Here is a 12,302-nt window from a genome sequence, read left to right on the forward strand (position 1 = left end):
TTATTGTTTTCTTGCTTGCTGGAAGCTCTGGGACGCAGAGGGAGCGCCTCCGCACCGTGAATCGGTGCGGAGGGTCTTTTTTGCGCCCTTTGCGTGGTCTTTTTGTAGGTTTTTGTGCTGACCGCAAAGTAACCTTTCCTATCCTCGGTCTGTTCAGTAAGTCGGGCCTCACTTTGCTTTATCTATTTCATCTCTGTGTTTGTATTTTCATCTTTACTCACAGTCATTATATGTGGGGGGCTGCCTTTTCCTTTGGGGAATTTCTCTGAGGCAAGGTAGGCTTTATTTTTCTATCTTCAGGGCTAGCTAGTTCCTTAGGCTTGCCGAGTTGCATAGGGAGCGTTAGGCGCAATCCACGGCTATTTCTAGTGTGTTTGATAGGATTAGGGATTGCGGTCAGCAGAGTTCCCACGTCCCAGAGCTCGTCCTATAATATCAGTAACTATCAGGTCATTCCGTGTGCTCTTAACCACCAGGTCCATTATTGTCCTGACCACCAGGTCATAACAGTACAGGTGGCCCAAAGTACTAATGCATCTCAATAGAGGGATAAGAGAAGTTCTGAGACCATTTTTTTTTCTTTGCAGTGTGTTTTGTCTCTCTTTTCCCCTTTACCTCTGGGTGGTTCAGGACATTGGTGTTTACATGGACATTCAAGTTTTGTCCTCTTGGATGGATAATCTCACTACAAGGGTACAAAACATTCAAGATTTTGTGGTTCAGAATCCGATGTCAGAGCCTAGGATTCCAATTCCTGATTTGTTTTATGGTGATAGATCTAAGTTCTTGAATTGCAAAAATAATTGTAAATTGTTTCTTGCCTTGAAACCTTGCTCCTCAGGTGACCCTGTTCAACAAGTAAAGATCATTATTTCGTTGTTACGTGGTGACCCTCAAGACTGGGCATTTTCCCTTGCGCCAGGAGATCTGGCATTGCGTGATGTTGATGCGTTTTTCCTGGCGCTTGGATTGCTTTATGACGAACCTAATTCAGTGGATCAGGCAGAGAAAATCTTGCTGGCTCTGTGTCAGGGTCAGGATGAAGCTGAGATATATTGTCAGAAGTTTAGAAAGTGGTCTGTGCTCACTCAGTGGAATAAATGTGCCCTGGCAGCAATTTTCAGAAAGGGTCTCTCTGAAGCCCTTAAGGATGTCATGGTGGGGTTTCCCATGCCTGCTGGTCTGAATGAGTCTATGTCCTTGGCCATTCAGATCGATCGACGCTTGCGTGAGCATAAAGCTGTGCACCATTTGGCGGTACTATCTGAGCATGGGCCTGAGCCTATGCAATGTGATAGGACTTTGACCAGAGCTGAACAGCAAGAACACAGACATCGGAATGGGCTATGTTTTTACTGTGGTGATTCCACTCATGCTATCTCCGATTGTCCTAAGCGCACTAAGCGTTTCGCTAGGTCTGCCACCATTGGTACGGTACAGTCTAAATTTCTATTGTCTGTTACTCTGATTTGCTCTTTGTCATCCTATTCTGTTATGGCATTTGTGGATTCAGGCGCTGCCCTGAATTTGATGGACTTGGAGTATGCTAGGCGCTGTGGTTTTTTCTTGGAGCCCTTGCAGTATCCTATTCCATTGAGAGGAATTGATGCTACGCCTTTGGCCAAGAATAAGCCTCAGTACTGGACCCAATTGACCATGTGCATGGCTCCTGCACATCAGTAGGATATCCGCTTTCTGGTGTTGCATAATCTGCATGATGTGGTCGTTTTGGGGTTGCCATGGCTACAGGTTCATAATCCAGTATTGGACTGTAAATCTATGTCTGTGTCCAGCTGGGGTTGCCAGGGGGTACATGGTGATGTTCCATTTTTGTCTATTTCGTCTTCCACTCCTTCTGAAGTTCCAGAGTTTTTGTCGGATTATCGGGATGTATTTGATGAGCCCAAAGCCAGTGCCCTACCTCCTCATAGGGATTGCGATTATGCAATTAATTTGATTCCTTATAGTAAGTTTCCTAAGGGCCGATTGTTCAATTTATCTGTGCCAGAACACGCCGCTATGTGGAGTTATATAAAGGAATTCTTGGAGAAGGGTCATATTCGCCCGTCGTCATCACCGTTAGGAGCAGGGTTCTTTTTTGTGGCCAAGAAGGATGGTTCTTTGAGACCTTGTATTGATTACCGCCTTCTTAATAAAATTACAGTCAAATTTCAGTATCCTTTGCCGTTGCTGTCTGATTTGTTTGCTCATATTAAAGGGGCTTGTTGGTTCACCAAGATAGATCTTCGAGGGGCATATAATCTTGTGCGTATTAAACAAGGCGATGAATGGAAAACAGCATTTAATACTCCCGAGGGCCATTTTGAGTACCTGCTTATGCCATTCGGGCTTTCCAATGCTCCATCAGTATTTCAGTCATTTATGCATGACATCTTCCGAGAGTACCTGGATAAATTCCTGATTGTGTATTTGGATGATATTTTGGTCTTTTCGGATGATTGGGAGTCTCATGTGAAGCAGGTCAGAATGGTGTTCCAGGTCCTTCATGCGAATTCCTTGTTTGTGAAGGGGTCAAAGTGTCTCTTTGGAGTTCAGAAGGTTTCATTTTTGGGGTTCATTTTTTCCCCTTCTACTATCGAGATGGACCCTGTTAAAGTCCAGGCCATTTACGATTGGACTCAGCCGACATCTGTGAAGAGCCTGCAAAAGTTCCTGGGCTTTGCTAATTTTTATCGGCGCTTCATCGCTAATTTTTCTACTGTTGCTAAACCGTTGACTGATTTGACCAAGAAGGGTGCTGATGTGGTCAATTGGTCTTCTGCAGCTGTAGAGGCTTTTCAGGAGTTGAAGCGTCGTTTTTCTTCTGCCACTGTGTTGTGCCAGCCAGATGTTTCGCTCCCGTTTCAGGTTGAGGTTGATGCTTCTGAGATTGGAGCAGGGGCTGTTTTGTCGCAAAGAAGTTCTGATGGCTCGGTGATGAAGCCATGTGCTTTCTTTTCTAGAAAGTTTTCGCCTGCTGAGCGTAACTATGATGTTGGTAATCGTGAGTTGTTGGCCATGAAGTGGGCATTCGAGGAGTGGCGTCATTGGCTGGAAGGAGCCAAGCATCGCGTGGTGGTCTTGACAGATCAAAAGAATTTGACTTATCTTGAGTCTGCCAAACGGTTGAATCCGATACAGGCTCGATGGTCGTCATTTTTCTCCCGTTTTGATTTTGTGGTTTCGTACCTTCCGGGCTCTAAGAATGTGAAGGCTGATGCCCTGTCAAGGAGTTTTGTGCCTGACTCTCCGGGTGTTCCTGAGCCGGCGGGTATTCTCAAAGAGGGGGTAATTTTGTCTGCCATCTCCCCTGATTTGCGGCGGGTGCTGCAAAAATTTCAGGCTGATAGACCTGAACGTTGTCCAGTGGAGAAACTGTTTGTCCCTGATAAATGGACTAGTAGAGTTATCTCTGAGATTCATTGTTCAGTGTTGGCTGGGCATCCTGGAATCTTTGGTACCAGAGATTTAGTGGCTAGATCCTTCCGGTGGCCGTCTTTGTCACGGGATGTGCGTTCTTTTGTGCAGTCCTGTGGGACTTGTGCTCGGGCTAAGCCCTGATGTTCTCATACCAGTGGGTTGCTTTTGCCCTTGCCGGTCCCGAAGAGGCCCTGGACGCATATTTCTATGGATTTTATTTCGGATCTCCCCGTCTCTCAAAAGATGTCGGTCATTTGGGTGGTTTGTGATCGCTTTTCTAAGATGGTCCATTTGGTACCTTTGTCTAAATTGCCTTCCTCCTCTGATTTGGTGCCATTATTTTTCCAGCATGTGGTTCGTTTACATGGTATCCCGGAGAACATCGTTTCTGACAGAAGTTCCCAGTTTGTTTCGAGGTTTTAGCGATCCTTTTGTGCTAGGATGGGCATTGATTTGTCTTTTTCCTCGGCTTTCCATCCTCAGACAAATGGCCAAACCGAACGAACTAATCAAACTTTGGAAACATATCTGAGATGCTTTGTTTCTGCTGATCAGGATGATTGGGTGTCCTTTTTGCCATTGGCTGAGTTCGCCCTTAATAATCGGGCCAGCTCGGCTACTTTGGTTTCGCCGTTTTTCTGCAATTCTGGTTTCCATCCTCGTTTCTCTTCAGGGAAGGTCGAGTCTTCGGACTGTCCTGGTGTAGATACTGTGGTGGATAGGTTGCAGCAGATTTGGACTCATGTGGTGGACAATTTGACATTGTCCCAGGAGAAGGCTCAACGTTTCGCTAACCGCCGGCGCTGTGTGGGTCCCCGACTTCATGTTGGGGATTTGGTTTGGTTGTCGTCTCGTTATGTTCCTTTGAAGGTTTCCTCTCCTAAGTTTAAGCCTCGTTTCATTGGTCCATATAAAATTTCTGAGGTTATCAATCCTGTGTCATTTCGTTTGGCCCTTCCTGCTTCTTTTGCCATCCATAATGTGTTCCATAGGTCGTTATTGCAGAGATACGTGGCGCCTGTGGTTCCATCCGTTGATCCTCCTGCCCCGGTGTTGGTTGAGGGGGAGTTGGAGTATGTGGTGGAGAAGATTTTGGATTCTCGTGTTTCGAGACGGAAACTCCAGTACCTGGTCAAGTGGAAGGGTTATGGTCAGGAAGATAATTCCTGGGTTTTTGCCTCTGATGTTCATGCTGCCGATCTGGTTCGTGCCTTTCATTTGGCTCATCCTGGTCGGCCTGGGGGCTCTGGTGAGGGTTCGGTGACCCCTCCTCAAGGGGGGGTACTGTTGTGAATTCTGTTGTCGGGCTCCCTCCTGTGATCATGAATGGTGCTTCGGCTGGTTCTGTCCATGGACTTTCTCTGGTGGGTGTTTCTGAGTTTCCTTCCACAGGTGACGAGGTTAATTCGTAAGCTGGCTGCTCTATTTAACTCCACTTAGATCTTTGCTCCATGCCACCTGTCAATGTTCCAGTATTGGTCTAGTTCACTCCTGGATCGTTCTTGTGACCTGTCTTCCCAGCAGAAGCTAAGTTCCAGCTTGTATTTCTTTGGTTTGCTATTTTTCTGTCCAGCTTGCTATTTTTATTGTTTTCTTGCTTGCTGGAAGCTCTGGGACGCAGAGGGAGCGCCTCCGCACCGTGAATCGGTGCGGAGGGTCTTTTTTGCGCCCTTTGCGTGGTCTTTTTGTAGGTTTTTGTGCTGACCGCAAAGTAACCTTTCCTATCCTCGGTCTGTTCAGTAAGTCAGGCCTCACTTTGCTTTATCTATTTCATCTCTGTGTTTGTATTTTCATCTTTACTCACAGTCATTATATGTGGGGGGCTGCCTTTTCCTTTGGGGAATTTCTCTGAGGCAAGGTAGGCTTTATTTTTCTATCTTCAGAGCTAGCTAGTTCCTTAGGCTTGCCGAGTTGCATAGGGAGCGTTAGGCGCAATCCACGGCTATTTCTAGTGTGTTTGATAGGATTAGGGATTGCGGTCAGCAGAGTTCCCACGTCCCAGAACTCGTCGTATATTATCAGTAACTATCAGGTCATTCCGTTTGCTCTTAACCACCAGTTCCATTATTGTCCTGACCACCAGGTAATAACAAGATGGTATACAGGCAAGCACGGTAGGTGTGTCTGGTATACAGGCAGGCACACCAGGTGCAGACAGGTACTGATGGTATACAGGCAGGTAAGGCAGGTAAACAGGCAGGCACTGCAGATGCAAGCAGGTATGTCTAGCATACTGACTGGCACAGTAATTGAAAGCAGGTTTGGCTGATATACAGGCAGGCACGGCAGGTGCAGGCAGGTTTGTGTCTGAAGACATTTTAGAATATCCAACACACCCCAAGCTCAGTACCCAAGAGATCTGTTGGGCATGCATATACCCCCAAAGGCAACAGCTAAAAGAGGAAGCATGTGCAGAGGGCCAGGTCAGTGAAAGAGATGTCATCCCTGCGGTGGCAAAGGGAATGGGAAGCATGCATGGATGCAGACACTACAATCCCATTTGCACACTTGTGGACAAATCATAAAATTACTGTTGACATAAGGCACCAGTGATGCTGAGCCAGTGCGCACGAGCAAGAGAGAAGACAAGGTAGACAGGAGGTTCGAGGTCAGATACAGTGCCTTGCGAAAGTATTCGGCCCCCTGGAACTTTTCAACCTTCTCCCACATATCATGCTTCAAACATAAATATACCAAATGTAAATTTTTGGTCAAGAATCAGCAACAAGTGGAACACAATTGTGAAGTTGAACGAAAATTATTTTTTATTTTAAATTTTTGCGTAAATTCAAAAACTGAAAAGTGGGGCGTGCAATATTTTCCGGCCCCTTTAACTTAATACTTTGTTGCGCCACCTTTTGCTGCGATTATAGCTGCAAGTCACTTGGGGTATGTCTCTATCAGTTTTGTACTTCGAGAGACTGAAGTTCTTGTCCATTCTTCCTTGGCAAACAGCTCGAGCTCAGTGAGGTTTGATGGAGATCGTTTGTGAACAGCAGATTTCAGCTCTTTCCACCCACAGATTCTCGATTGGATTGAGGTCTGGACTTTGACTTGGCCATTCTAACACCTGGATACGTTTATTTGTGAACCATTCCATTGTAGATTTTGCTTTATGTTTGGGATCATTGTGTTGTTGGAAGACAAATCTCCGTCCCAGTCTCAGGTCTTTTGCAGACTCCAACAGGTTTTCTTCAAGAATGGTCCTGTATTTGGCTCCATCCATCTTCCCATAAATGATACACATTTTCCCTGTCCCTGATGAAGAAAAGCAGGCCCAAACTATGATGCTGCCTCCACCATGTTTGACAGTGGGTATGGTGTGTTCTGGGTGATGAGTTGTGTTGCCTTTATGCCAAACATATCGTTTGGCATTGTTGCCAAAAAGTTTGATTTTGGTTTCATCTGACCAGAGCACCTTCTTCCACAAGTTTGGTGTGTCTCCCAGGTGGCTTGTTGCAAACTTTAACCCCTTAATGACCGCCAATACGTCTTTTAACTGACCTGAGATATAAGAGAATAGCCTCCCCATACAGGTGACAATCCATCATCTGTCGGCTGTACACTATAGCTGACAACTTGCTGCACCAGCCACGATCAGTATTTGCACCATCTAAATCTGTTTAACCCCTTAGATGCTGCTGTCAATAGTGACTACATCATTATAAATGGTTAACAGAGTGTGGGGGCTTCTTTTTTGTCCCAATTGGTACCCTCATATCATGATTTTGTTGTCCTGATGTTTTCCATGGCAATTCATGACCAAAGAGTGGCCTTAGGGTCTGACGGCTGTAGTAATCTGTTTAGAAGTTAGCAACATTTAGGTGGTAAAAATACACATTTTCATTTCTGTCATACCACTTTGCATTAATTCCTGTAAAGCACCTGAAGGGTTAATAAACTACCTGACAGCAGTTTTCAATATGTCAGGGGGTGCTGTTTTTAAAATGGTATCACGTTTGGGGGTTTCCCAATATATGGGACCCCTAAAGTCACTTCAAACATGGATAAGTCCCTAAAAAAAAAAAATTTTGTAAATTTCTTTGAAAAAATGAAAAATTGCTGCTACATTTTTAAACCTCCTAAAATGCTAACAAAATAAAATAACATTTTACAAATGGTCCTGATGTAAAGCAGACATGTGGGAAATGTTATTTATTAATGGTTTGCTGTTGTATGACTATCTGGATTAAAGGGATAATCATTCAAATTTAGAAAATTGCTAATTTTTTAACATTTTTCTCAAATTTTTGATATTTTTTATAAATAAACACAAAAAATGTTGAACAAAATTTACCATTATCATAAAGTATAATGTGTCACAAAAAAACAATCTCAAAATCACTGGGATTTGTAGAAGCGTTGCAGAGTTATTACCACATAAAGTGACACTGGTCAGATTTCAAAAATTTGGCTCGGTCACTAAGGGGTTAAATGACACTTTTTATGGATATCTTTGAGAAATGGCTTTCTTCTTGCCACTCTCCCATAAAGGCCAGATTTGTGCAGTGTATGACTGATTGTTGTCCTATGGACAGACTATCCCACCTCAGCTGTAGATCTCTGCAGTTCACCCAGAGTGATCATGGGCCTCTTGGCTGCATCTCTGATCAGTCTCCTCCGTGTTTGAGATGAAAGTTTAGAGGGAAGGCCGGGTCTTGGCAGATTTGCAGTGGTATGATACTCCTTCCATTTCAATATGATCTCTTGCACAGTGCTCCTTGGGATATTTAAAGTTTGGGAAATCATTTTGTATCCAAACCTGGCTTTAAACTTCTCCACAGCAGTATCACAGACCAGCCTGCTGTGTTCCTTGGTCTTCATGATGCTCTCTGTGCTTCAAACAGAACCCTGAGACTATCACAGAACAGGTACATTTATACGGAGACTTGATTACACACAGGTGGATTATATTTATCATCATTAGGCATTTAGGACAACACTGAATCATTCAGAGATCCACAATGAACTTCAGGTGTGAGTTTGCTGCACTGAAAGTGTCGTGGTCGTCACGACAATACCCTTCATTCACCAGTCATCCCAAATTAGACTATGAGCATTGGTACCGGGTAAGAATGAGTCAGACAAAGTGCTGGTTCAATCTCAGTGCATGCTCGTGCTTCTACAAGTATTTGCAACGGTCACAGCAACTGAACTTTATTTCCTGATACACAGCATTATGTAGTGTATTAGGGGAAGGCGTACAATAGGTGGGGTTAGGTGAGGTTTAAGCAATATATGTCTAGTATCCGGTCTTTCTGGTTAGTCCTGACGTCATCTGGTGGATCGTCCTCTCTCCACGTATCTCAGGTTTCGACTTCAGCAGAAACGATACTTAGCTTCTCAGAAACGAAACTAGGGCATAGGTGAATACTGGCAGCCATTTTAAATACAGTTACATTTGCATCAGCAAGCAAAGGGGAAAACTTATTGTTTCACAGCATAAGGATATAAAAGTACAAAAAGTGTATAAAGATATATCTTTTCACCTTGACAATCCCCCTAAACACTAAGTTTTCCCCTAAAAAGAAAGATCCTTCAAGACTATCCATGTGATGGGGAAAGGGGAGGTGGATTTCTTCATCCAGACACCTCAGAAGCTCTCCCCTTGCGAGAGGCCTCCAGGCAGCTGAACCCTTCACTAGCCTCACATAGAGTTCTCCCGCTGTCCCTAGCGTAAGTCTCTTAGCTTCATCTGAGAGTAGGGGGTACTGTCTAATTTCTTGAGGGGGGGCGTACTTAGGGATCTCCCCTGGATCAGTGCCATCATACTCTAGTGGGTCCAATAACCTGACACATACCACCCTGTGCTGCTGTTAAGTAGTCCAGTACTACAGTGTATTGATTAGTGACTATGATAAGTTGGTTTTGGACAGCAGCAGTAGTATTAAGTATATCCAATATATCCCAAATTTGATCATTGGATAATCTGTGGCCCTAACCAATTTATCCCACATTTGTGTAACTGACAATTTTATTGGCTATACCCATCTGTACTACTAATCTTTCATGATATTGTACAAACTTATTATTCAAGGATGTTGGAGAATTTAGGCTGTCCCATGCGGTTACCAATATTATTAAATGGAAATACGAAAAACTAAAACATTATGTCCCCTTATTTGCTACTAGTCTGTTTGACCAGCTTGCAGTGCGATACGTGGATCCACGTCGGCCTTCCTTCCAGCTTTACTGACATAGGAGTAATGAGGAGGACTTGGTAGGGACCATCATTCAAGGGTTCTAGTCCGTGTTTTCTGACATAGCTTTTCACGACCACAAAATCACCAGACTTCAAGTTGTGACAAATATCGGTTTCTGCTGAATCTGGAAGGGAAGAAGAAACTAAAACATGGGTGTTAGCAAAATTTTTACTAAGCTGAATAACATATTGAACAGCATGGTCAGTTTCTTCTGACAACTACTGAGGCTTGAAATTTGCAACTGAGGGCCTAGCACCAAACAGTATCTCATATGGGGACAGGCCATGTTTTGCAATAGGGGTAGTACGAATGTGTAAGAGCCCTGGCCATGGAGCCGTAGTCTCCTGCATGATTTTGGTCAATTGTCCCTTCAGTGTGCCGTTCAGCCTCTTAACTTTCCCACTAGATTGTGGATGGTACAGAGTATGGAGGGCTACAGTGGATCCAAGCATTGTCAGAACCTCCTGATACACATGAGAAGAAAAGGCCGGGCCTTGGTCACTTTCATCAACTTCTAGAACACCATATCTGCATATAACTTCCATCACCAGTTTCTTTGCTGTGGTTTTTTTGCAGTCATGTTGGTAACGGGGAATGCTTCTGGCCAACTGGAGAACATGTCGACAACCACCAGACAATATTCATACCTTCCAGACTTAGGCAACGTGATGTGGTCCACTTGGAGCCTTTGGAAAGGATAGTCGGGCTTAGCAAGATGCTTCGGGGGTACAAGTTGAAGTTGACCGGGATTGCAGGTCTGATAGATATTACATGCACGGTTGAGTGCTGTCAGGACTGTAGAAATACCTGGAGCCCAGTAGAATTTTTGTACCAGGGCTAGGGCCTGTTCTTTCCTCGGTGTGTGGGCCCATGTGCCCACATGGCAATAGCAGGGTACATCCGCTTAGGGAAACACACAAGTTGGTCCTTTTTCCAGAGACCATGTCCATATATGCTCCATCAGCCTTTCACTGCTTCACTTCTTCCTTTGGGGACATTCTCTGCATCGTCATTAAACGGTCTCGTGGGGTCGACAGAAAACCTCAGTCTGTTGTGGATCATCAGGTTCCTATAGAGTCAGTGTTTCTTGTAACTGTTTACGCAGAGAGCGTATGGTCACCATAGTTGGTATGGTAAGTTCAACGGGTAGGAGAGCAGCAGCTTTTGCTTGCATATCCGCAAAGGTGTTACCAACAGTCTGTGGACTGTTCCATAGTACCGTGCTCCTTAACTTTGATAATAGCCACCTGAGTAGGTAATTTGATTGAGTCCATGAGGGTTTTAACAGCTTCAGCATTCTCCACTGGAGTCCTGGCAGTAGTAATAAACCCTCCATTGGCCCATAGGGCTCCGAAATCATGAGCAATATCAAATGCATACTGTGAGTCCGTGTATATACAGTGGGGCAAAAAAGTATTTAGTCAGTCAGCAATAGTGCAAGTTCCACCACTTAAAAAGATGAGAGGCGTCTGTAATTTACATCATAGGTAGACCTCAACTATGGGAGACAAACTGAGAAAAAAAAATCCAGAAAATCACATTGTCTGTTTTTTTATCATTTTATTTGCATATTATGGTGGAAAATAAGTATTTGGTCAGAAACAAACAATCCAGATTTCTGGCTCTCACAGACTGGTAACTTCTTCTTTAAGAGTCTCCTCTTTCCTCCACTCATTACCTGTAGTAATGGCACCTGTTTAAACTTGTTATCAGTATAAAAAGACACCTGTGCACACCCTCAAACAGTCTGACTCCAAACTCCACTATGGTGAAGACCAAAGAGCTGTCAAAGGACACCAGAAACAAAATTGTAGCCCTGCACCAGGCTGGGAAGACTGAATCTGCAATAGCCAACCAGCTTGGAGTGAAGAAATCAACAGTGGGAGCAATAATTAGAAAATGGAAGACATACAAAACCACTGATAATCTCCCTCGATCTGGGGCTCCACGCAAAATCCCACCCCGTGGGGTCAGAATGATCACAAGAACGGTGAGCAAAAATCCCAGAACCACGCGGGGGGACCTAGTGAATGAACTGCAGAGAGCTGGGACCAATGTAACAAGGCCTACCATAAGTAACACACTACGCCTCCATGGACTCAGATCCTGCAGTGCCAGACGTGTCCCACTGCTTAAGCCAGTACATGTCCGGGCCCATCTGAAGTTTGCTAGAGAGCATTTGGATGATCCAGAGGAGTTTTGGGAGAATGTCCTATGGTCTGATGAAACCAAACTGGAACTGTTTGGTAGAAACACAACTTGTCGTGTTTGGAGGAAAAAGAATACTGAGTTGCATCCATCAAACACCATACCTACTGTAAAGCATGGTGGTGGAAACATCATGCTTTGGGGCTGTTTCTCTGCAAAGGGGCCAGGACGACTGATCTGGGTACATGAAAGAATGAATGGGGCCATGTATCGTGAGATTTTGAGTGCAAACCTCCTTCCATCAGCAAGGACATTGAAGATGAAACGTGGCTGGGTCTATCAACATGACAATGATCCAAAGCACACTGCCAGGGCAACGAAGGAGTGGCTTCGTAAGAAGCATTTCAAGGTCCTGGAGTGGCCTAGCCAGTCTCCAGATCTCAACCCTATAGAAAACCTTTGGAGGGAGTTGAAAGTCCGTGTTGCCAAGCGAAAAGCCAAAAACATCACTGCTCTAGAGGAGATCTGCAT

This window comes from Ranitomeya imitator, chromosome 5 (genome assembly GCF_032444005.1).
Source record: "Ranitomeya imitator isolate aRanImi1 chromosome 5, aRanImi1.pri, whole genome shotgun sequence".
Lineage (NCBI taxonomy): Eukaryota > Metazoa > Chordata > Amphibia > Anura > Dendrobatidae > Ranitomeya > Ranitomeya imitator.